Genomic DNA, 24,025 nt, shown 5'->3' on the forward strand with positions numbered 1-24,025 from the left:
CCTTGAAAAGCAGAGAACAAACATCTAATCACATATCACGGATTTAGAGCTGGATGCAACCTTGGAAGGCACTGAGTCTAAGCTCTTAGTTTTATCGATGAAGAAACAAGAAGCACATGAAGTCTGACTTGTCCAGGATCATATTGGTAATGAGTATCTGATGCGGGATTTGAACTCAGCTCCTCATAATTCCAAGTCTAGCACTCTACCCACTGTGCCACCCCTCTCCTTACAAAGCAATGCTTGCTAAGGTGGTTAGTAAAACTTAGTGGTTTCTGATTCTACTTCTACTGGTGATATTGCCATTAATGGATACTTTGGAGAAGATGCCTTACCGTACACAAAGAGGCCAGAATTGTAGGCACCACGGCCGGCCCGAGGAAATTATCTTCAGACAAGTGGATCTGTCAGTGTCTCTTAAATCATTGCACGTGGGCAACCACCTAAGCCTGGGTTCTAGGATTAGAGGTAACATATGTATCACTGCTTCACCAGCCCCTCGGCTTACAAAAAATTCTGTTCAGTCCCTTTCCTTGTCACTGATATCATACACAGGAAAAACCAAGAAGCTCATTAATATAAGATTAATTTAAGAGGTCAGAGCCAACGAGGATAATAAGCCAGAGTTTATTTTTTTTCCCAAAGAAAGCAAAAACCAAATCTTCAGAACCCGCTGTATAATCCCATAAACATACTTGCTGGAAAGTCACCATGTGTTTGCCTTTGCAGGCAAGTTTGAGATGCTGCCAGAAGAATGGGCCAGTGCCAAGTTGCGTGAAATGAATCAGGCTGCTTGGAAGCTCCTTAAAAGATCAGGAATGGTCTCTGCAAATGAAGTGTGTGGCTGAGATGGGATTCATGTTTCTCTCCTGAAACAGGACTGAGGGAATGGAGAGACTTGTATCCCATGGAGGAAATCTGGAGTTCTGGCTGAGAATCAGTAAAGTATTTCTGTTATCCCTTCACCTGGCCTGGGATCTGCAGGTCAATTATGTTTAGAGTTTTCATGACAGTATTTCAGTGGATCTATGACCTCTCTCCAATGTGGCTACTGCCTTCAGGAGTGAAGATTCCAACCACGCACCCTGTCTCAACATTCACACCCCTTTTCCATGTCCTCTTGTACATCTTCCATAGGCGCTCACCCAACAGGCTAGGGGCTCTGGTCTAGGGCTTTTCTTAACATTAGAAGGGTACCTGGTGGCACGCCCTGTTTATTTTTTTATCATTTGATCTTGCTACCAGCCTGGTCCACCTGCTTTTCTGGTCTACTACCACATACATCAAAATTAAAAGGCAAAATCTTTGTTCTCTTGAAGGAAGAGAGTTTACCTTATGCATGCACAAACACACACACACACACACACACACACACACACACACACACACCATCCCTCTGCTATTCAGGGTACACATCTATTCCTGAATAAACATGTATGAAACCAAGTTTGCAGAAGATGAATCCTGATGCTCTTCCCTTGCAAAGGTGAAGGAGACCTACTGACATACGGGTATTCAAGCAGAAACCAGACAACTATTTTTTAAAGGAAGTTATAGAGAGTAAAGGATTAGATTAGACTTCGCAGTTTTCTTCCAACTGGGAAAGATTGAGCTTATGATTAACAGGCATGGATTAATAGATGGGACCCTAGACAAGGAGTCAGGATGACCTATGTTCAAATCTTGCCTTAGGCCCTTATGAACTGTGTTGTCACTCAAAGCAAGCCACTTAACTGTTCTGTGCCTCAGTTTCCCCATCTGTAAAAGAAGATTGGACTCAATAGCCTCTAAGGTCCCTTCCACATCTGATTCAATGATCCGATCTGCTCCTTTGGAGAAACAGTGTCAAACTTTATGTCTAGAATAATAGGGAGAGAAGAAAAGACGGGAAAAAAACCCTAATGAGATTCATCCACTACTTTATCCTTCCCCTACCTCTCCCTTCAACTCTGTCTATGGCAATTACCTGCAACTCTGTGTATGGCAATTACCAATCACAGGCATCTCTTCAAGCCTGAGGAGGAAGAAAAGAAAGTCAGAATGAAAGGCGTAGAATTATTGCAAAACAGTTTATACTCACTGAGAAAAAGAGTAGAGAATTAAGTATGTACCCCCAAAGAACTGGAGCTCATTTGCTCATCTATCTCCCCAGTTCTCAGAATGGCCTCTGCTGGTAGAATAGGGGAGCATAGGAGAAGATGAGGGAAAGAGTCCACCCCAACAGGAGGCAGCTGGTGGTACAATGGGTACAGTGCTCGGCCTGGAGTCAGGAAGACCAGAGTTCACATGTGACCTCAGGCACTTGCCAGCTGTATGGCCTTGGACAGATCACATAACCTCTGTGCTACTATAAAAATGGCAACACTAATGGTACCCACCTTCCAGGGTTGTTGGGAGGATTGAATGAGATAATATTTGTATCTCCAGTGCTTAGTATAGTGTCTGGCAATAGTAGGTGCTTAATAATATTACATAATAAAATAAATCTACAATACTAACATTAATTAATAATAAATATATTAATAATAATTAATAACAAATAATATTGATTAATGGATTAATTGAACTGCAATTCTAGGAGAAGTAATCCTGGAGGAGACAAATGGAGGTTCTTTTCACAAGCCAATTCAATGGGGAGGATTAGAATTCCTAGGAAAAACTCTCTGGAAGACTTTTTCTGGTATGTGATCAAAATAAACACACGCGAGGACCAAGTTATTTGTACTCTTATGCACTACATGTGTATGTGTGACCCTGGGCAAGTCTTTTTATCTCTAGGTAATTTTGATTGGCAAAGAGAGTTTTGAAATCCAAGGTGCATATTTTTATATACCTGTGTGCTGGGTGCCAGCACTAGGATCTCCCCTCTCCCTCCACCAAAAATGAACCATGTGCCCCTGGAGGGAAATCATGTTGGAAACCCTGGAGAATGCACAGCTCTGGCTCATGCAGCTGGTAAACGGGAAGCTGCCAACAGCCTGTGGAAGTCTGCCTACCAGAGCTTCTCCAGGATTTAAGAGAGAATTAGGCAGGGGCAGCTAGGTGGTACAATGGACAGAACACTGGCCCTGGAGTTAGGAGGACCTAAGTTCAAATCTGGCCTCAGACACTTGACACTTACTAGCTGTGTGACCCTGGGCAAGTCACCTAATCCCAATTGCCTTGACAAAAAAAAGGGGGGGAAGAGAGAATTAGGAAGAAACTGGGGTGCTTTATTGGCTCCTAGTCAACTAGGTAGTGAGCATTCTCTCAGGTAGAAGACATCCCTTCCAGGTATCAGAGGGGGAAAGGATGTGCAGATTTGTGGTGCCCATATCTGAACCTGGAAGGAGAAGACAAGGAATCTTCAATATGCAGCCAGCTGGAATTGGGAAATATTTAACAAAAATAAATAAAAATACCATAAAACATTGATCATGATAATAGGTGGTTTTCTAAGTCAATATGCCCCTGCAAGGTTTCTCATGTACAATTTAGTGGTCTTCAGTTTGACATTACTGCTCTTAAATTTGGAAGACAGAACAACAAGGACAGGTTTCCTGGGCAAGCTTTCGTGAGATTTCCCCCAGTGTAAGAAGAAAGACAAAAGGGCATAGCTTTGGTGAGAAATCTCTGGTTTGGCACCACATCTCTAGGGTGGCAATGCCAAAGAAATGACTTTCCTGCCAGCCAGCCAGAACTTTGAAGTCTGATGGCTACATACTAATGCTCTTAATGACAGAGAAAAATGGGTCATTACAGAGGGCTTTGGCCTCCTCCACCCAGAAGACAACAGGACAGCCTGGAAGGAGAACCAGGCCCAGGAATCCTGCTAAGGGGGGGCAGGAGGGAGGGCTCCAGCAAGAGAGCAATTCTTGGCAACATCTGCTGGGTACAGCAGAGGGAGGAAACTCATATTTAGGTCCATAAATGATTAATTGTTGCTTATTTAAGGTTTTCTGTTTTGTTTGCCTCCTTTTAATAAAACTTCTCTGATATTCTGAATTATGTGCTCATAAGTGGGTAGTATATTTTAGTATGCTGGAAGTACCATTCATATGTTTTTATTAGGTTTCTTGAGTAGGATCTCTAAGCCAAGAATGTAAAAGAATGTGAAAGAATGTAAAAGAAACCCCAAAGTATACACAGGGACCAGCATTTCAGGAGAGAATCTATGATGTGTCTATAGAATAGTGGTTACAAACACAGTCTTTGAGAGCTGCCTGGGGCACTGAGAGGTAGGGATTTGCCCAGAAGCATCACAAGAAGGAAATAAGGGGATGGGAATAAGAACATATAAGTGTATATGTATGTTGTGTGTATGTATGTTTGTGTATGTGTGTGTATATATACATACACACACATACATATATAAATTTATAGGTATATATCTATGTATATGTTTGTATATCTTTGCATATGTGTATGTATATATATATAAATATATACACACATACATATACACACACTTACATATATAAATTTATAGGTATAGATATAGACATGTATAGCACCTGCTTTGGGGCAGCTAGGTATGGCAGTGGATAGAGCTCCAGGACTGGTGTCAGAAAGACGTGAGTTCAAATCTGGCCTCTGATACTTACTAGCTGTGTGACCCTGGGGCAAGTCAATGTTTGCCTCAGTTTCTTCATCTATAAAATGAGCTGGAGAAGAAAATGGCAAACCACTCCAGGATCTTTGTCAAGAAAACCCCCAACGGAGTCATGAAGAATTGGAAACAATTAACAACAACAAAGTACCTACTTTGTGCCAGGCATTATTTACACAAAAAAAAATCTTATTTTTTCCTCACAATAACCCTGGGAGGTAAGTGCTATTATTATCATCCTCATTTTACAGAAGAGGAAACTGAGGCAGAGAGTGACCGCACCAGGATCACATAGCTAATAAGTGTCAAAGGTCTTGAACCCTGCTCTTAGTGACTCCAAGGCTAGCATCTCTATTTACTATATCATGGTATCATTATAATACAGATTATATTGTTTTATATTTTACATACATTCAAAATGTATTTTAATATACTCTACATATAATATTTATAGCTATACATATACAGACACTGATATACAAGTATTCTTAGAAATCAACCAAAATACTACTGAGATAAATTCTGAACAGGGGCACCCATGATTTTATGGGGATCTAAATGTACCCCCTCCGTACCTTTACCATCATCTCATTCTTCAAGATACAGCTCAAGTATCACATTCTGCATGACGCCTTTCCTGATTCCCTCACCACCACTCCCGCTTCTGCTGTCCTTCCCTAACTATCTTGTATTTATAGGCTTTTCTTGAATTCCCCATTACAAGCAAATTTGTTGTCACCAGAGACTCTCTCATTCTTTATATCTGAACCCAGCACCTCTCATAGAATCTAGTACATTAATGGGTGCTTTACAAATGACTGCTGAACAAATAATCAATACATATTGCTATCACCAATGCAGTTAAGAAGCTCTTGTATACTTCAAAGAAATTATCTTCATGAGTTCCTTCATGTAAGGCAGCTGGGTGGTGCAGTGGGCGGAACACTGGGCCTGGAGTCAGGAAGATCTGAGTTCAAATCCAGCCCCCAGACACTTACTAACTGGGTAACCCTGGGCAAGTCACTTTAATCTATGTTTGCCTCAATTTCCTCACCTGTAAAATGGGGATCAAAATAGCTTCTAAATATGTATGCAGATACAAAATAGATACAAGGTAATTTTATGCACTAGCACTTTGGGCAGCATGGGGGAGAAGGATAGAAAAGGATACATGTAGAACGTCATTTCTCAACCTGGGGGTCTGTGCATACTTAAAAAGTATTTTGATAAGTATTTCAATATAATTTGATTCTTTTGTAACCCTATGTAAGTATTTTATTTTATGAATTAGAAACATTATTTTGGGAAGGGTCGATAGGCTTCCCCAGGTTTGACAAAAGGGTCCATGATGTCAAAAAAGGTTTAGGACAAAATAATGAAAAGTAAAGTGAGCAGAACCAAGAGAATATTATATACAGTAACAGCAATATTGTATTAAGAATGACTTTGAGCGACTAAGTCATTTTGACTATTATCAATACTCAAATTAACTATAAAGGACATATGAAGAAAGATGCTATCTGCATCAAGAATTGATAAGTAGAAGTATGTATAATTTTATATATATATATACATGTCATATACATATATATACATATATACACATATACATACATACCTACTTCTGTCTAATGGTAGCCATATCTAGGGAGAGGGATGGAGGAGGGAAGAAAAAATGGGTAAAATTTACATGATAACTTTATTATATATTTAAAAGGAATAACAAGTTGTACATAATAGATTTGCAGTTTCATGTGTAATCATTTTTTATTATACTGTTATGGAAATACCTGTTTTGTTCCATAAATTAAAAAAAGAAAGAACCTCTCATGTAGAAGGTAGCACTTGAACTAAGTCTTGAAGGAAAGTAGGAATTCTAAGAAGTGGAAGTGAGGACAAAGCCTACTCGAAGCATGGGGGACAGCCCAAAGGCTAGAGGGTGAAGGAGATGGGAGGTGAAGTCCAATGGATGAGTAATCATAAAAATGTCAGCTTGGCTCCACCATGGAGTATTCATAAAAAGAAACGACGCGTGATGAGGCTAGAAAGGTAGGTTGGAACTAGACTGTGAAGGATTTAAACAACATGGAAACTTAGACTCATTCCTAGAGGCAACAGGAAGCCACTGGACTAGAAGAGTCACATGTTAGACGTGTGCTTTAGACTTAGTTGATCCCATTGCAAATCCCTCCAAAGAATGTGAGTCTTGGGAGGAGAAAAACTCATTTATACAAAGAACATCATTAGAAGCTTTAGACGTTTAAGACTACAGGGTTACACAGCTTCTTCATACCACTTACAGTAGCAATAATCCTTACAATAGTAAGGATGATGGTGATGATTCATTTGACTTAAATAGCTTTCTTCCAAAGAATTCAGAGTATTTTCATACCCTTTATCTCATTTATCCTTCCAATATTCCTGTATTATTTGTACTCACAGTAATTGTTAACATCATCCCCAAACCCAAGTACTTCCTTAGAAAGAGTTTAGGATAGATGTTAAGGCATAGGGTGTCTATGACCTTTCAAGACATAAACACACCTCTAGAAATGGAGAAATGAAGATATCAAAAAATAAAACACACTAACCTTTTCCATTTTTGTAACCACATGGTATAAAAAAAATACTTAAGAACAAATCTGAACAGGTGAGCAGGACATAAGATGTGGCGACAAGGAGTCAAGATTCTCCCTTTCTACAGAAAATAGAAGCTAATGTACTGAAAAAAAATATGCAATGTTCTAAACAAACCTGAAGTCACATTCATGGTTTTTACAGACAACATAGAATAAACTTGCAATTAAAAATTTCTGACTGTTCTATTATTATTACCTCAGCCTATAGGATTCATCAGACTTTCAAATAAAAGCATCTACCAATTTTATAGTGCAACATTTCCCATGGCGAGGCACTCAGGTAGTGTATGGAAAGTTGATCTTACAGGGAGGAAGATCAAGGTTCAATTCCAGCCCTGACCTAGTCTATCTGTTAACTCTGGACAAATCGCTTAATCTTTCAATATCCCAGGCAACTCTCTCTTATTCCAAATTGCACAGTAGTTGCATGCCTGAATTGGTGGAAGCAATTTCCATACAAAGAGTTCCTCCACATCAATGAAATCATAGGTATCGGACCCCCTCCTCCAAAAAAGGTAAAACATTATTACAAAAACCCATAACTTTTCTTCTTTAAAAAGTTATTCAATGGATGGATAACATAGAACAATGTTCCTTCCTTTACAATGTAAATTCCCTTCAAAGATGGCAAATTATGGCCACAGTACTTTGTATTGAGTTGTTCACAAGTACAGCCTGCAAGCTATATGGCAGATAAAGTTTTGAAAAAGCATCCTTATTGTATAAGGAATTTATCTTTCCTAAAAAGAACTGAGCCTGAAAGGTTACTTACAAGACAGAATAATCACAAGCAGATGTCAAAACACTTACATAAAGGTATTTAAAAAAAGGAAAAAAAGACTTTAAACATTTTGTTCTCAAAAAAAATCAATAATGGTTGGCAATAAGTTTGCCCCTGATTGTCATTAATTGCCATTATTATAGTGCTGGTGATGGCTCTTAATGGAGCCATTTTTCTGAACAATAGCTTTATATTATTTTTCTGGCACAAAAGCCTGTTCACAAATACCACAGTGTTCTCAGCCTGAAACTAAAATGACTGGAAGATTAAAAGCAATTAGTATAATTTTACTCACTGGCGTGAGGACTAGCAGTAGAGCCAGATATACATATTTTTCAAGGCTCAACAACTTTTTCAAGTTTGCTGGATTTGAAAGCAAGGCAGGAAACACCTATCAGATGCACTCCAAAAAGACAGGCTCTCTGCAAAGGGGCCAGGCTGGAAGGGTGAGGAAAGGGAAGCTGCAAGGCATAGAACATGTGCACATTCTCTGCAATGGAGATCACATAGGAACTAGAAAGAGAACACCTGCCACCAATAGGATAGGGGACTGAGCAAAGCTGCTGAAATATATCGAGGAGTGTAAAAGAAGAGGCTTCTGGCACTAGGCAAAGACACACTGCCAAGAGCAAAGCAAGGGCATCATTTTGGCTGGATCTTCATTCAGAAACTGTTGTGAATATTTGTTAGAACTTTAAAAGTTTGGGGTTTTTTAAAAATAGTCCATAACAGAATCCCAAGAGGCAGCAGGGTGTAGTGGATAGAGAGATGCTCAGGAAGTCCTGCTTCTGACACATACCGTCTTATGTGACCCTTCTGGCCCGAGCCAACTCTCAAAGACTTTAAATACCAACAGAGGATCTCTATCGGTATTGCTAGAAGGATCTCCTAACCAGGTGCCCCCTCCATCAATGCACTCAAGGCTCTAGTCCAAAAAATGAAGGGAAAAAAAAAAGTCACATAAGTGTTTGGGCAAAGATCAGTTGCCTAAGCCAGTTTGGCTCAAAAAATTGAGTATGTAAAGGGATCAGGAATATCAAATAAGGCTGAAAAGGAATGCTGTTGAGCTAAACTGTGTCAGGTTGCAGAGTCTGTATTTTATCCTGAAGTCAGTAGGGAGCCATAGAAGGTTTTTGGAACAAGGTTCTGAGATAGTCAAGACCTGTGCCTTAGAAAAGATTCTTTTAGCAGCTGTATGGAAGCTGGATCAAACAGGAGAGAGACAAGAAGCAAGAAGGCTAATTGGGCTATTAAAATAGTCCCAGAAAGAGGTGATGGGTTCTGAACTAGGGGGGGCAGCCTCATAAGAATTTTATAAACAGTTAAACATATTAATTCGCACTAACTTGGGAAGATTCCAGCTTGAACTGGTGAAAAGAATTTTCAGCTTCCATCAGAGCTATATGCTGATGGCTCACAACGACTTCGGGTTCTTGAAGGTTGCACCAGTGTATACAAGCTAGAAATTCATCAATGTGAGCGTGCCACATGAGGACAAGCCTAGATAAGCATAGAGAGGTTCATCACCAAAAGCTTGGCCACTAAAAGATACTTTGTTTTTTTGGTTGCTGTTCACAGCAACTTGTGAAAGCATTTTGTTAAGCATGGCAGAGCTATGGGATATGTCAGTGCGGACAGAACTTGCTCCAACAGAATCACAGACCTTTTAAAACACCAAAACTGTATATTATTTTAAATGGCTATAATTGTGTTCCTTCCAAGCAGAATACAAGCTAATATATTTAGCATGCTATCAGTCAGAAATCTCTTTGCTAACATTTTCAGTTACTATTATTGTATCTATTTCTAGATACATGAGGACATGTACAAATGCTATAAATTAATATTAAGTTCCTACTTAATGTATTCAATTAAATATATTTGACTTAAAAATAAATTTAGTTTAATTAAAAATTAATTTTTAACTAAAAATTTCATAACATTGAAGACCCTGGGGAACTATAAAATCTTTGGTTATCATCAGAGGCAATTTCCTCACCTGGGAGTTTCCTCTGCCAATGAAATCACAATCTTCCAAGAAAGATCAGATTAAATTCACTATATTTTGAGAATCAAATAAAATTTGATCACAAATGTATGGTAATTACCAAATTGTTTTATTATCAAAACTATGCAAAGGGAGAAAATATCAGTAATTGCTAACTAATACATCTATTTTCCCATCTATGTATGATATTTATGAGAATAATCTACTAACTTGATGAGGGCAGCAGAAAGTTTGAAAAGGGAAGATGAAAGCTTTCACAAATGACATTTCTACAGCAGATTATATTTTTACAGTCAAAAGATGAAGAGAATACAAATTCCCACTGTGTCCATTATTTGTTGGCTACAAAATAATGTGTGATTTGGACAAGCGAAATGCTCTCTTAAAGGCTTTTCCAACAAGGTGTCTTCCATGCATGTTAAGATCATATAAGATTCCCCAACTGTAGCCCTCTTATGAAGTCTTATATGATGAATAAAAAACACGAGACACAGAGTTTTTAGAGTTTCTAACTAATAATCAATGTATTAATTATGTTAACTAATAATGAATAAATTGATGATCAATGGTTTCTCTCGATAACCTGAAAGCCTTAAATATTTTTTGAAAATAAATGTCCCTGTCAAGTGAAAATCAGCCCTAATTAGTGGACATGTAATGAGGAGGTGGGCTAGAAGTCTTCAGTTCCTCTTGCTAAGAAAGTGGTTTGGTCATGAGACAGCCACCTCCAGCAATCTGGATGGAGGAATCTACCTTCATCTAGACCACTCTGGTTGGTTTTCAACTTCATGAGCTGGGTCGCCCTAAACTCTAATGGAGGGGTGCAAGGACAGGGGCTCATTTCCTTGGGGCAAGAACTTACCTACACTGGATTTTGTTTACACTTACAGAAGTAAGGTCTCCTAGCTGTGTGACCCTGGGCAAGTCACTTAACCCTGCTTGCCTCAGCTTCCTCTTCTGTAAAATGAGCTGGAGAGGGAAATGGCAAACCACTACAGTATCTCTATCAAGAAAACCCCAAAGGGGGTCATGAAGAGTCCAACAGGACTCATATGACTTAACAACAACAGCGTCACTCCAGATTATATTATAGAGGTTATTCTATGTCTTTTGAAGAGAAGAAAGGGTAAAAAAAAAAGGAGAAAGAAGATAGGAAGGAACTTGAAGGAGAGAAAAATAAAAGCCAATCAACAAGCATTTATTAAGTGCCTACTATGTACCAGGCACAGCATTAATCCCTGAGAATACAAAGAAAAGCAAAAAAAAATAGCTCCTGTTTCAAGTTGCTCATGAAAGAAGAAATAAAGATAAATAAGATTAAGCATCTATTGGGAATACACAGGAACATGTTTGAAAAATTTTCTCCTTACCTTTGTCAAGCAAACTACCCTTTACACAGTTTGATATTCTTTAATAAGTAGGATCTTTTTACATCCTCTTCCTAGGTCATATTTTAAAAACATGTTCAAAACTCTGGCAAATAGTGTCAGCTAGTTTTAAAAATAACCTATTTGTAGCTTTTCATACTAGACAGAATTTTAGGGAACTTTTTGGTTGATATAACAGCATTAATTACTGAAAGGTAGGGGTTAAGATGGAAGCCAAACATTTAAAAGAGAAAATGCAAATTACATATATTTATATACACATGCACATGCATAAAGAACACACACCCACCTTTATCTATTTTAAAATCTGTAAAATAGTTTAAAGGCAGTTCTAGAACTGAATCAGAAAAAAAAAAGAAAGAGGGCTTGACTTAGATGATTTGACCCATAAAACAGTGCCCTCTGCTGCATAAATTGATTATAAGTAGAAGGCCTCTCTCACTTCCATTTATAGCATAGACTATAGAGGAATTGATGATCTACATTAATTTGCCGGTCATATTTTTTGCAGAAAAAAATCTCGCCCTCTAAACTTTTCTAGAATCATGCTCTACTTTTTTCATTGCTGTCTTTCACCTAACACTTGACTTGTTTGGGAACGACTTAGATTCCAAAAGATCAGGAATGCTTTTTTATTGCAGAAAAAATATTTTGCTCATCACCATAAGCTTCAATTAATTACACTGTGAGAAGCAGATAGGAATATTCATAAAGCAACCAACTCATACATCTGGGGTTCATCAACCACCCAGCACGTCAAAAGAGATTTTTTTAAAAATATCAGATCTCTCAGAACACCGCCAATAGCCTTGCCAAGATCTACGCAGTCTAGCTGTGTGATGAACAGAATGTAATTCTCTTCTGGATAAAACTAACAAAGATTAAAGAGATCATCATCATGTTAATAATGATTGTGAAAGCTGACTCTGATAAAGTGACCCTGAAGGTTTATAAGTCATTTCACAAACACTGTGAAGTTTAAGCCTCACAGTGATCTGATGAGGTCATACAGGTGTTATTATCCCCATTTTGGAAATGAGGAAGGTGAGGTACAGTAACTTGCTCCTGCGCACACAGTAAGTCATTGTCAGAGGCAGGATTTGATTTTGTTTTGTTTTGGGTAGGCAATGAGGTTAAGTGACCTGCCCGGGGTCACTCAGCTAGTAAGTGTTATGTGTCTGAGGTCACATTTGAACTCGGATCCTCCTGAATCCAGAGCCAGCACTCTATCCACTGTGCCACCTAGCTGCCTCAGGGGCAGGATTTGAAACCAAGTCTTCCTGACTCCAAGTCCAGAATTCTATCCACAGTACCACTCGGGCTCTCAAATGCCTTTAAACTTCATATCTTCCTAGTAAAAATGATAAGATTTCCACTAACAGAAAATTCTAACAACAGCAAATGGGACAAAATTCAAGGTGTTATAAATTTCCTATCTGGGAAAAAAATATCTATTTTATATGAAAATGACAAATAGCCTGTCAGAGAAATAATACCAAAATACAAGACCAATCACTGGGAAAGCACATTTTTTCCCCCTTGCAAAAGGAACATGCCCCTTCAGAAAGCAGATCATGTCTTTCTCTCTGAGGCAACTTGGTTCTCAGTATTGTTTTAATCATTCTCCTAGGTCCCCCTTCCAAGATCTGAATTCTCAGTGGCTCAGCCTCCTCTCTCCCTGATTAGTACCCCCTCTTTCCTCTAGTTCAGGCATTCTTCATGTTTGTATGTTATGTCCTCTTTGGCAGTCTAGTTGAAACTGTGGTCCTTTTCTCAAAATAATGTTCTTATATAATTGAAAGAAATACTAAATTTTAGAGGATAGTGAAAATAAATGTATGATTTTTTAAAAACTATCCAAGTTCATGGATATCCTGAAGTCTATCCATAGGCCCCAAGGAGTCCATGGACCCGTGGTTGACAACTTTTGTTCTTGTCTAATAGTGATCCTTCACACTAATAGAAGTATAGATTTAGAGTAAGAAAGGACCTTAGAGATTGTCTAATCTAACCTCCACATTTTACAAATGAGGAAATTGAGGCCCAGAGACCAGTGACAAAGTCTTCCTGTCTCAAAGGAGCCTTAGAAGATCATCCCCTATAATCCCATCATTTTACAGGATAGGAAACTGAGATCCAGGAAAAGGAAGGGACTTACTCATAAGCAATGTGATTTTGTGTTGAACCATGCATAATCCCTTATCTCAAAGTGGGATGGGGAAATCAAGCTTCTTTATTACATATTCCTTCCCTTTTAGGGTGGGAAAGGACTGATCTTACAAGGGGTACATGATTCCCATGATTCTGTGTCTGCCATAAATTAAGAAGCATAAAAATATGGGGAAAGTAGCATTTCTATACATTGTCTGCTGCTCTGAAAGACCACATCTGCAATATTTATTGAATTCAATTCTGAGTACCATATCTGAGTGCCAGTGGCATTGAGTATGCTTAGAAGAGGGTGACCAGGATTATGAGGAAACTGGAAGCCAAGATATATGAGAATCAATTGGATGAGTTGGGAAGGTTTAGCCTGGAAAAGAGAAGACATGGGGAGAGAGGGAGACGTGATAGCTATCTTCAAGTATCTGAAGAGTGGACTTGTCATGTGGAAGATGGATTATACCCTACGCACTTGGCTCAGAGAGAAGAATGAGAAACAATAGGTAGAAGCTGAACAGAAGAGCAGACATAAGTTTCATGTAAGAAAACATTTTTAACAGTTATTTAAAAGTTAAACGGGCTGCCTCCAAAGACAACTGGCTCATCATCAATGAAAAGCCGGGGTCGAGGGGAGATGGCCTTCCAGCTCTAGCCCTGTGATGACTAATTGGAGGGAGGGCGGTGTTCTGTTCAGAGCTGGACCAGATAAAACCAGAGGTCCCTTTAAATTCTGAGTTTCTATGACTACATTCCAATTTGGATGGAATGTAGAGTACATAAAGAAACTAACATGAAACAAGACTGGAACAGTAAGTTGGAAGTCTGTATCCCATATGATATTCATCCTATGTCTAGGCACATGGAATCCAGATATCCTGTCAGCATATCTTATATAATAACGACACATTATAGAGTAGACATTACTCATTTTTAAAGAAAAAAAAAAGAAAACTTCCAGGAAACAAATACAAGTAATTTTACATTTCTGGAAAGCCAAAGGATACATTGTCACTCTATACTAAGGAGTAATCAAATGAAAAACAAGTGGGTGCAAAGGTGAGTTCATATCAAATAAATTGAGCTCATATCAATAGCAAACTTCAGAGCAAAAACTACTAATGAACAATAGCCAGAGCCTCTGGGCACACACTTGTGCAATGACATGAGTCTCTTTTAGGGTCTCAACCAAGCCGATCCCTTACCATTGTAAACCAGGCAAAAATACTTCACTAAAATATAGGGAGCTTCCATCACATTCTGAAGGCCGGAAGACCCAAATTCCAACACATGAGCAGAGATAAATTTAAGAATCACAGGTCCTCCAAAAATATTTTATCCTCCTTACCAAGGATCCTGGAAGCTGACGGGAATTTCAAACTACCAGTGAGCTGGACCTGAATTCAAATCCAGCCTCAGACATTACTAACTTTTCGACCCTGGGCAAGTTATATAATCTCTATTTGCCTCAGTTTCCTCAACTATAAAATGGGGATAATAATATCACTTACCTCCCAGGGTTGTTGTGAGGATCAAATGGTATTATAAGCACTTAGCCCAGTGCCTAGCACATGCGGTAAGCACTTAATATAGTCCCTTTCTTCCTTCTCTTCCTGCCTTAGACGTTTATTAACTGTGTGATGTCTCCACATTCTTCCTTGGCCAAATTGTATACTTAATTGTCGTCACAGTCTGATTCAACTGATTCAATGAACTAATCAACAAACATTTATTATCAAGCATTCAATATATGCCAAACACCGGGTGTACAAAGAAAAGAATAAAACCATTCCTGACCTGAAGGAGCTTACGTTCTAAGCAGATGGAGTCACCCTGGAGGTGGTTTCCAGGCTCCAGTTGCCAATGACTGATCCATAGAAGATTTGAGGGACCTGATCTCACTTCAGAGATATATGAGCCTAAAACAAAGTATTTTAAAAGCCAAGTATACAAGCATTTATTAAAGCTCACAGTCTAATGGGGGAGACAATATACAAACCACCATGTACAAATAAGATACAGCCAGGATCAAATGAGATAATCTTAGGATCAAGAAAGGCTTCTTGTGGAAGATGGAATTTTAGCTGGGACTGAAGGAAATCAGGAAATTGGGAGGCAGAGATGAAAAAGGAGAGTATTGGAGGCATTTGGGACAGATAGGGAAAATGCAGCGACCTGAAGAATAAAGTGTTGTGTGCTAGGAACTGCAAAGACATGTCACTGGATTACGAAGTACTTGGAGAGGAGTGAGATGTACAAAAACTGGAAATATAGGAAGGGGGTAAGTTATGAATAGTTTTAAAAGTCAAACAGAGGATTTCATATTTGGTCCTGGATACAACAGAGAACCTCTAATATTTATTAAATACGGGAGTGACATGGCCAAACTTGCACTTTAGGAAAATTAATTTGACAGCTGGATGGAAGATGGACTGGAGTGGAGAGAGATTTGAGGCAGGGAGACCAACGAACAGGCTGCTATAATAGTCCAGTTGTGAGGTGTGGAAGGCATGTACCAGGTTGTGGCAGCAGCAGAGGAGAGAAGTGGGCGTTATTAGCTTTATTGCTAATTATTAACGGGCAATTAGCACTGCAGCTAATTGATAGGACTTGGCAACAGATTGAATATGAGGGGCGAGTTGAGTATGAAAACGAGTTGTGAGCCTTGATAACTGAGAAAATTGTGGAGCCCTCCATAGTAACAGGAAAAACAGGAAGAAAGGAGGACATGAAGGGAAAGATAATGAGTTCATTATTGGATATCAAGTTCAAAATGTGCAACAGGCAGTTGGAGAAGTGAGCCTGGAGATCAGGAAATAGGTTAGAGCTAAATGAATAGATCTGAGAATCATCTACATAGAGACACTAATGGAATCCATCCCAGAAGAGGGCCCAAGACAGAGACTTGGAGGAAACTTTGTATATAACAAGCATTTAATAAGCTATCCATTAATAATCCATTAAGTAATGGATTGGATTGGACTGAGCGCCAAACCTGTGGCCACGGTTTTAAAATTCAATTGAGAGAGATAGGAGGGGAGACAACCAATACTAATGCTCTAATCACAGTAGCTCGCACACACACACACACACACACACACACACACACACACACACACACACACACAAGCTGAAATAACAGCAGCTCAAAAGAGTTGGAGGAGAAAGTGAAGCACCTTCCAGCCTTCCACAGTTAGGCTGAGCAAGCATTGTAAAATGAGGAGGTTTAGGCTTGGTGAATGCTTTATTTTTTTTAATAATTAATTTGTTTTTAGTTTTCAACATTCACTTCTGTAAGATTTTGAGTTTTAAATTTTTCCCCCTCCTACTACTCCCTCCCCCTCCAAGACAGTGGCCTGCTATCTGATAAAGTCTCTACTTACACATTCACATTAAGCATATTTTCCCATTGTTCATGATATAAAGAACAATTAGAATTAATGGGAATGAAGCAATAAAACAAAACAACAAAGGAAAATAGTATGCTTCCATCTGCATTCAGACTATTCCGTAGTTCTTTCTCTGGATGTAGACAGCAATTTCCATCTTTTGGAGTTGTCTTGGATTCTTCCATTGCTGTGAAGAGCCAAGTCTATCAAAGTCAGTCATTGTACAATGTGGCAGTTACTGTGTACAATGTTCTCCTGGTTCTGTTCATTTCACTCTGCATTCAGTCTTTTTATTTTTTTAATGGAAATTGTGGTTAAGTGAGTTGCCCAGGGTCACACAGCTAGTAAATGGCAAGTGTTTGGTCTGAGGCTGGATTTGACCTCAGGTCCCCCTGACTTCAGGGCCAGTGCTCTTTCCACTGTGCCACCTAGCTGCCCCAAGAGTAGAGAACAACATCATGTGGAAACAAGATGAGATGTATACCTTTTCAGTTGTTCTGCTTGTTATGAGGGTTGTACTAAGGAAACTTTCAGTCCTCCTAAAGATTTGTTGCTCAGTAGTGTTTGACACTTCATGACTCCATATGGGATTTTCTTGGCAGAAATACTAGAGTGGTTTGCTATTTCTTTCTCCAATGGATTAAGGCAAACAGAAATTAAGTGAGTTGCCCAGGATTACACAGCTAGTGAGTGTCAGAGGCCAGATTTTAACTCAGGTCTTCCTGACTCTAGGCCCAATGCTCTATCTACAGAGCCACTTAGCTGCCTTCATGTAAGTCTTTCCAGGTTTTGTTGAAGTCTGCCTGCTCATCATTTCTTATAGCACAATAGTATTCCATTACATTCATATACCACAACTTGTTCAGCCATTCCCCAACTGATGGGCATCTCCTCAATTTCCAATTCTTTGCCACCACAGAAAGAGCCGTTATAAATATTTTTGTACATGTGGGCTCTTTTCCCGTTTTTATGATCTCTTTGGGATACAGAACTGGAAGTGGTATTGCTGGGTCAAAGGTATGCACATTTTTGTAGTCCTTTGGCCATAGTTCCAAATTGCTCTCCAAAATGGCTGGGCCATTTCACAACTCCACCAACAATGCATTAGTGTTCCAATTTTCCCACATCTTCTCCAACATTTATCATTGTCCTGTTTTGTCATGTTAGCCAATCTGATGTGTATGATGGGGTACCTCAGAGTCATTTTGATTTGCATTTCTCTAATCAATAGTGATCTAGAACATTTTTCAATATGACTATAGATAGCTTTAGTTTCTTCCTCTGAAAACTGTTTGTTCATATGCTTTGACCATTTATCAATTGGGGAATGACCTGTATGTTTATAAATTTGACTCCATTCTCTATATATTTTAGAAATGAGGCCTTTATCAGAGACACTAGTTGCAAAAAGTATTTTCCAGTTTTCTGCTTTCCTCCTAATCTTGGATGCATTGGCTTTGCACAAAAACTTTTCAATTTAATGTAATCAAAATTATCCATTTTGCATTTCATAACATTCTGTATCTCTTTTTTAGTCAGAAATTCTTCCCTTTTCCATAGATCTGAAAGTTAAACTATTCCTTGCTCTTCTAGTTTGCTTATAGCATCAGTCTTTATAACTAAATCACGTATCCATTTTGACTTTATCTTGGTATAGGGTGTAAGATGTTGATCTATGACCAGTTTGTGCCATACATTTTTCCAGTTTTCCCAGTAGTTTTTGTTAAATAGTGATTTCTTATCCCAGAGAATGGGGTCTTTGGACTTATCAAATAGTAGATTCGTATTGTCATTGATTGCTGTGTCTTGCATACCTAACCTATTCCACTGATCCACCACTCTATTTCTTAGCCAGTGCCAAGTAGTTTTGATGATTGCTGCTTTATAACACAATTGAAGATCTGGTTCAGCCGAGCCACCTTCCCTTGAATTTCTTTTCATTACTTCCCTTGATATTCTGGACTTTTTGTTCTTCCAGATGAATTTTGTTATTGTTTTTTCCTAGCCCTATAAAATAATTTTTGGTAGTTTGATTGGTATGGCACTGAATAAGTAAATTAGCTTAAGTAGAATTGTCATTTTTATTATATTAGCTCAGTCTACCCATGAGCAACTGATATTTTTCCAATTATTTTGATCTGACTTTATTTGTGTGAAAAGTGTTTTGTAATTGTGTTCATATGGTTCCTGGTTTTGTTTTGGCAGGTAGATTCCCAAATATTTTATAATGTCTAAAGTCATTTTAAATGGAGTTTCTCTTTCTATCTCTTCCTGCTGGGCTTTGTTAGTAATATACAAAAATGCCAGTGATTTGTGTGGATTTATTTTATATACTGAAACTCTGCTAAATTCGTTTAGTATTTCAACTAATTTTTACTTGATTCTCTAGGATTCTCTAAGTATATCATCATGTCATCTGCAAAGAGTGATAGCTTTGTTTCTTCTTTGCCTATTCTAACTCATTCAATTTCTTTTTCTTCCCTAATTGCTACAGCTAACATGTCTAGCACAATATTGAATAACAGTGGTGATAATGGACATGTTTCACACACACACACATACACACCCCCATCTTACTGGAAATGCTTCTAGTTTATCCGCATTATATATAATGCTTGCTGATGGTTTTTGATAGATGCTGTCTATCATTTTAAGGAAGACTCCATTTATTCCTATGTTCTCTAGTGTTTTCAATAGGAATGGGTGTTGTATTTTGTCAAATGCTTTTTCTGCTTCTATTGAGATAATAATAGGATTTCTGTTAGTTTTGTTGTTGATATGGTCAATTATGCTGATAGTTTTCCTAATATTGAACCAGCCTTGCATTCCTGGTATAAATCCTACCTGGTCATAGGCCCAATGAATTCTAAGGTGAATTAGTGATTTGCCCAGTTTGATTGGATTACAGAGTATGTGGAGGAAAGTAATATGAAAAATAAAGCCAAGAAAGTAATCCTGTAGCAGGCTGTAGGTGGTCTTGAACACTAGGGCAAAGGAATTTGTCAGACATCCAATTAGTCAACAAATGTTTACTTACTATGTGTTAGGCACTGTGCTAAGAGCTAGGGATAGAAAGACAGGCAAAGAGACTTCCTGTCTTCAAGAAGTTCACATTCCAATGGGGAAGGCAAATATGAAAATAACTAGGTAGGTACAAGATATATGCAGCAGAAGAGACAGAGGAAAGCACTGGCACCTAGTGGTTAGAGGGAGACCTGGAAAGACCTCTTGCAGAAGGTGAGATTGGAACTGAATCTTTAAGTAAGCCAAGAAAACTGAGATGAAGGTGAGGGGCCAGAACATCACTGGCATGAGGAGTGGGAGGTGGTGGGTGAAAGCCAGAGCAAATGCAGAGGTGGGAGGGGATGTGTCGGGAGCAGCAATGTACTTGGACTGTAGAAAATGAGGAGGGGAGTCAAGTCGAAAAAGACTCCAGAGCAATTGTTCTCTACTACAACACATTCCTTCTTCTGTCCCCTTATTTTTTACAGATGAGGAAAACGGAGACCCAAAGACATTAAATGTCTTGCCTAGGATCACACAGTTAAGAACTAAAAGGATTGAACCTGGGTCCTTTGATTCCAAACCTAACAAATTTTCCAGAGCACCATGTGAATGGCTAACATGAGTGAAGCCTCCTTTAGTAAAACAATGTAAGCTGCTCCAACAGTCTACAGGTCTAGCCTAACTGACCAACTCCTAGGTGGACTTCACGTCAGTCAGTGAGCAAGCATTTATTAAGTGCTTATTATATACTAGCAGGCATTATACTAACAGGCAATACAATAATAGAATCAAAATAATTCCTGCCCTCAAAAAGTTTATATTCTAGTGGAGGGAGACATGTATATAAATATATGTATGGAAGACAGAAACAAATGAGACATCAGGTTGACCTGCAATGGGAAAGTGACAGCATCTGTGGGAGCAGGAAAGGCCTCCTATAGACAATGGCACTTGAACTGGGAAACCTGAGATGCCATGAGGCAGAGGTGATGGAGAGCTTTACAGGTACGGGAGACAGCCAAGACAAAAGTGTTTGCTGCTGTTCCTATTGTTTGTCCTTCATTTCTCGAAGAAGATCAATGATATCACAAGGGTGATGTCTTGACTCATGAGTGAATTGGATTTAAGTGAGGCCGAGTTGTACAAAGTCATCAGCTTTAGTCTCTCTTCCAGAGTATCAAAAGCCAATGGCAAGACAAAGGTCAAGACAAGTGGTGATGGCCTGGGATGCAGCAGATGACCTTGGCCTTTCTAAATTAAGGTCTTTCTCAGGCCTCTGTTTGTCTGAGGCAATGCCCATGCATTCCAGAGGGACGAGGGTCCATGTGTCACAGACCGTATCCTTTATTTACATATCCACAAATTATACTAAGGCAAACTCCCTCAGTGTGTCCTGTGTCTCCCTTCCTTAGATCTCAATGGACCATGACAAGCATGGTCTTTGCTTCTATAGACTTTGACCTATAGTATTCAATGCTGAGGAGCCACCATTCCCAAGCAGAACTTTCAAGCAGAAGACTTGAAGAAGATAAATAGCAGTTACAGTGAGCAAATGAGGTTCAGAAGGGGTTTGGGGTGTTGCTGTTGTTTAAGTAACTCCTTGAATAGTTGGATTAGTGCTCTGTAACAACTGAAAAGGATTTGTTTCCCTAAATAAAGGGTCACCTTGGAATGATTAACACGGGCTGCCAAAAGAAAATCTCTCTCTAAACTACTGATGGTGGCCCTGACAAGTTTCTACAAGGAGAAATTTGGCAGCCAATGATTACTGGAAAGGCCCTAAGTTACACCTAAGGAAACTCAGATGGAAATGTAATTGTTTGCTTTCTCTTCCATATGTTTGACAGATTCCCCCAGTTTCTGTGTAGTTTATTATAAAGGTGTCAGACCCTATCAGAAATTTGATGGCAGCTATACATTATCAAATAAATAGAAAGAATGTGCTTTTTGCCTCTTTGAAGTTCTCTCAAGTTACTCAGAATAGCATCTTCTTCTGCCAAGTTTCCAGTTTCTCACACTATAATACTTTCTAATTAGCATATAACAAATAATCCTGATCTTCTTTACAAGTCCTGATACATGTTTAAATGCTCCCTTTAAAGTAGATCAGGATTTTTCACACTTTAGAGAGGAGGAAAATGAAATCAATGTGTCAACTCTATTCTTCAACATTTTTTTTAACTCATGGAGGGGAAGAAAGTGTGGTATAAGGGAAAGAATGTCCAACTGAATTGGACAGTTGCAAGAGACCTTTTCATGTCACTAGCCATGTGGCCTTAAGCAAGTCATCTAACCTAAGTCTCCATTTCTCCAGCAATAAAGTGAAAGGCTTAGATGAGATGATCCTAAGTTCTTTTTCTTATTTAATTAGAGTTCAACTTATAAAAATGTGAGCAATTTTCTTTTTTAAATTTAATTTTATTTCTTCAATGAACAAAAATTTATTTTTTCTCCCTCCCACCTGCCTCTAACAAAAAGAAAACCCTTATAATAAAGTAAAACAAATTCAGACATTAGTCATATCCAAAAGCGTAAAACTATTTTGCATCTGTGAAACTTGGATTCAGTCAAAGGGCCACACTTGAGGACCTAGAGGGCCACATGTGGCCTCAAGGTGGCAGGTGCCCCACACCTGATCTAGATCATCTTGATTATTATAGTGGGTAAAGTCTTTTCTCCAAAGCCTTAAGGAATGTGTTGCTACTGAGCTGTCCCCTCAAAAAAATTCCAGACCATAGCGTAAAGGCCTTCCTACACCACAGCAGCCAGCCCACACCAGGAGGCCTTTTGTTCCTGGGCTTTCTCATCTACTAACTTATAAAAAGTATTTGAGCTCCAACACCTACCCTAACGTTGCAAGCAGTGATTGAAACTCCAGCCCACCCCAAATGCCTCTGAAAAAGGGGAGAAGCTAGGCCCAGGCTACTAACAAAAATATGATGTTGCCTTCAGGCAAAAGCAAAACGTAATTAGTTGAAGCCCCAGGCACTTCCTTTAATTGTCCTCAGAACAGGAGGGGGAATCCAGAACTCAGCCTGCCTATTTCTGTAGTCACTGGGCCTGTTACCTAGTTGATTTCTGGCTTTGTCCTTTGGATTGCCTTACCACGTGTTTGATCCTAGAAAAGCCCACTGTTCTTGAACCGAGTCTGGTCCCATTTTTCTGTGGCTTTTTGACATCCTCAGAAAATATTTATGAAGGTTCTTTGGAGGAACACATTGAGAGTATAAGGAAAGGCTTGGAGTATGGGGCTCAAAGAAGCCAGCAATCAGAAAAAGGAAGCAGCGATAGATAGGAGCTGGTCATGCTAATCTAACTTCATTTCCTGTTTTGTTTGGCTGGAAGGAGATGGAAGGGGGAGAGGAGAGACAGTATTATTGGCCCGGTAGATATGTACAATGTCACAGGCAAAGTACAGCTGAATTTCAACCAGCCATCTGACAAACATTTAATGTGAACATCTCATGTTCACACAAAACAAGATGGAGCTCTTGAGAGAAGGATGCTAGTGTACTTGACTGGATTTGGAACTGGCTGAATGACCAAACTCAAACAGTGGAGAAGAATGTATCCAGTCAACCTGGAATGCCAAAGAGCGCCATCTTGTGCTGCTCAACATTTGTCAAGGATGGGACGAAGGCATAGATTAAATGCTTATGAAATTCAGAGGTGATAAATAGTTGCAAGATGCTGTTACTGTGATAGATGCAGGAAAGTCCTGAAGTCAACTCCAGCCAGAGCTTTCATTGTTCAATTTTCAGTATGTGCATTTATACCTCAAATCAACAAACACTACAAAGTGGGGCTTGATTTATTGTTCTGTTAATTGTCTAAAGTCAGACTTAAGAAAATGATGGAGAAAAAAAATGTTAACGATGCAGATGAAACTTAAAATCATGTCTCAGAGGCAGCTGTTAACATTTACCAGACACCATTGGTAAAATGGAAGGCTCTAGATCTAAAAAGACCTCAAGAGGCTAGAAAACTGGGTTAAATATAATAAAATTAAATGTATAAGGATAAATATGAGTCCTTGCACCTGGCTGTTTGGGGTTTTTTTAATCAC

At 38.9% G+C, this 24,025-nt stretch overlaps 1 long non-coding RNA gene across 1 annotated transcript in view; it reads right to left on the minus strand.

Annotated features, from left to right (window-relative positions):
• Positions 1–611: 611 nt before the first annotated feature.
• The window catches only part of LOC110222572 (uncharacterized), a 30,303-nt gene continuing 6,889 nt past the window's right edge, over positions 612–24,025 (minus strand). Inside the window, exons 2-3 of the long non-coding RNA XR_002328433.2 lie at positions 1,967–2,014; positions 612–1,858 (exon numbers count right to left, since the gene is read on the minus strand). This is a non-coding gene — a long non-coding RNA (uncharacterized LOC110222572). The remainder of the gene's footprint in view (positions 1,859–1,966; positions 2,015–24,025) is intronic.

Source organism: Phascolarctos cinereus, unplaced genomic scaffold (genome assembly GCF_003287225.1).
Source record: "Phascolarctos cinereus isolate Bilbo 61053 unplaced genomic scaffold, phaCin_HiC Scaffold_9;HRSCAF=440, whole genome shotgun sequence".
In the NCBI taxonomy this organism is placed as follows: domain Eukaryota; kingdom Metazoa; phylum Chordata; class Mammalia; order Diprotodontia; family Phascolarctidae; genus Phascolarctos; species Phascolarctos cinereus.